The 2,696-nt window shown below is 33.2% G+C and overlaps 1 pseudogene; it reads right to left on the bottom strand.

The window, feature by feature from the left end:
* Positions 1 to 933: 933 nt before the first annotated feature.
* On the bottom strand, positions 934 to 1,033 carry LOC122115140 (annotated as a pseudogene).
* Positions 1,034 to 2,696: the final 1,663 nt, after the last annotated feature.

Here is a 2,696-nt window from a genome sequence, read left to right as displayed (position 1 = left end):
ACTATGTTCATCGCAGCATTATTTAGCATAGCTAAGATATCAGTTACGTTTCTTAAACATCAAAATGCCAGTCCATTCTTTGTGTCCATACAAAATATTTTCACAATCCAAATAACAGCAATATCTTACTGTAAAAATTCCGTGGAATTTTTCCAATTGAATTGCCTGACTTTGATGTCAAAATGCATTTGAGTTGTTTGTGTACATCTATAATGATTTCTGCAGAGTTTGTGATTTTTTTAATCAGAAATAATTTGATCTTATCTGTTGAAATGAGTGGTACAGAAGCTAATGATATTTCTGGTTCTTGACTGAAAAAAGTATATTTTAAAATATTCTATATTCTGTGTTTGCATAATATCCATAATCTATTTAATTCTTTCCTAGATATACTTTGAATTCAACATTGTTTTATAATATGTTATTTATTAATAAATGTGTCCTTTCAGATTGCATTTCATATAGAAAATTTAAGATTATTTTTTTCTAGGTTCTTTTTTTTTTCTGGTCCAGTCATGGGCCTGAACTCTGGGCCTCTGAACTCTGTACGCTGACCCTCAGCTCTTCAGCTCAAGGCTAGCGCTTTACCACTTGAGCCACAGAGCTACTTCTGACTTTTTTCTTTTTGCGTATGTGGTGCTGAGATATCGAACCCAGGGCCTCAAGCATGCAAGGCAAGCGCTCTACCACTGAGCCACCTTCCCAGCCCCTTTTTCTAGGTTCTTATAGTAGTTTGTTTCTTTGGGATAAAATGATAATGTTAACTAATTTCAAAAGTTTTGTAAAGTTCTATGTAAAGGCCTTTCTAAGTTGAAGATTTAATACACTGATGTCAAACTAACGTTTAATTCTAACACTTGCATATATTGTTACACTTGTAATTTTGTAATCAACCTTTTAATAACTGTTTTTCATTTCTGCAACTGAACAATGAAAAATATGGAATACTTCACAAATTTTCATATTATCCTTGTGCAAGTGTTATGTTAATCTCTGTATTGTTGTAATTTCGGTATACGTGCTGCTGAAGCATGTAGTATCCTCTAAATTTAAGTAGTTAATGATGCAATATTTATACAGGCTTATATCCTTGGGTGCCTATTTGTAGCAAGGAAACCTTATTGTTCCTAACAATACTATTGATCTTATTTCCCTAAAATAATCTGTATAGTGGAAAAAAATTATATTGTTCGGTCGATTGCTCACATTTGCGTTTTTTTGTCAATGACAATTTTAAGGCTTTTCCATTTTAGATTTGATCATACTTTGAAGCACTTATAGCTAGGTCCTAAGGTGATGGCTTTTTCAAGTTCTTATTTATGTAACTGAGTTAGCTTTGTGGAGCTAATAGATTCAATGTAAGCTTGCTTAAGAGCTACTTCTAAACTTCTTCAGCTTAAATTTTCCAAATGAGGTCTTACTGGCACAAATTTCTACCTGACCCTTTATCCTTCTTCCATGTAGGAACAGACCAACCAGAATATCCTACCCTGACAGCATAGATTGTCTTACTGGAACAAAACTAATCTTAGTTACAAGGGACCATAGAGAGATGAACAGTTCAGCAGAACTGTTCAGACTAGAAGGTATTTTATCAAAATTTAAGTGTCTATTATACCTACCATTTCAAAAGTAACTAACGCCAAGGTGAAAAAAATTCTTCATATGCATGATTTCCTAATGTCTGGACTGTCTACCTTCCAACCAGGCAGGAACTTACACTACTGCCTTTCTATCACGAAATATTTCCATAGCTCCAGGAGAAGTCCATGTTTCTCCTCATTATTAAGCCTTAAATTGGTAATGTTTTAATCACAGTGTTTCCTCTTGCCTCCAGGCTGTAAATCTACAAATGCTAAAGATTTAGGTCTAACTCTACCTATCACTGAGGTACAGATAATGCAATAATACTTTAAAACAGAGTTGTCTTTGATACCCTAACCACAACAGAACAATGCAAAACATGTGCCCTTTTTATTATATTATATATAGTTATATATTTTATATTTATATGTGCTGATTTCATATTTCACACAATGAAACTTAGTAGAATTAATTGATAATTTGACAAATAAATTGATAATTATTTATTCCAATAAAGAGAATTAGAATACAAATAATTAGGTTTAGAATACAAACTAGAATATAAAAAGTATCACTGTAATGTCTTCACTATAAACTTGTGATACCTTCTAAGTGTTCTTGTTCTTCTGAATTCACATGGTAAAAAAAAAATGTTGATTTCCTCTAAAGTATAAGGAATTTTACTCTGCTGCTCTGTTTATTGTTTCAACTCGCTTGTTCCAAACTGTTTTTTCTCCATATTTCTGAAGCATGCCTATTGATTAGACCCAAATTTTTCTGATATTATGTATACAAGATATTATCTTCTGCAAGATGTATGGGTCCTAGGATCCCATGTCCCAGTTACCCGCATCATCAGATAACAGGGTCAAGACTTCTCAACTAGGCCCAGGCAACATGCCAACAGAAATAATTGAAGAGCCATGTCAATTTCTCATTTCCAATAATATTTCAGGGCCCCAATTCCTTGAGAAGCAGGAATTAGCAGTAAGCAATAGTGAAATGCAAGTCAACTTAAAATGAAGGATGAGACCACAAAATCTATGAGAAAGTACTGCAATTCAAACTTTCTGTTTACAGATGACTAGCCCATAGGAGTGAACAAGATCACA

The sequence above is a fragment of the Dipodomys spectabilis genome, unplaced genomic scaffold (genome assembly GCF_019054845.1).
Source record: "Dipodomys spectabilis isolate Male_0828 unplaced genomic scaffold, ASM1905484v1 ptg000117l, whole genome shotgun sequence".
Taxonomy (NCBI): Eukaryota; Metazoa; Chordata; class Mammalia; order Rodentia; family Heteromyidae; genus Dipodomys; species Dipodomys spectabilis.
Note: the sequence above shows the minus strand (reverse complement) of the source record. Positions and strands in the feature narration are given on the sequence as shown.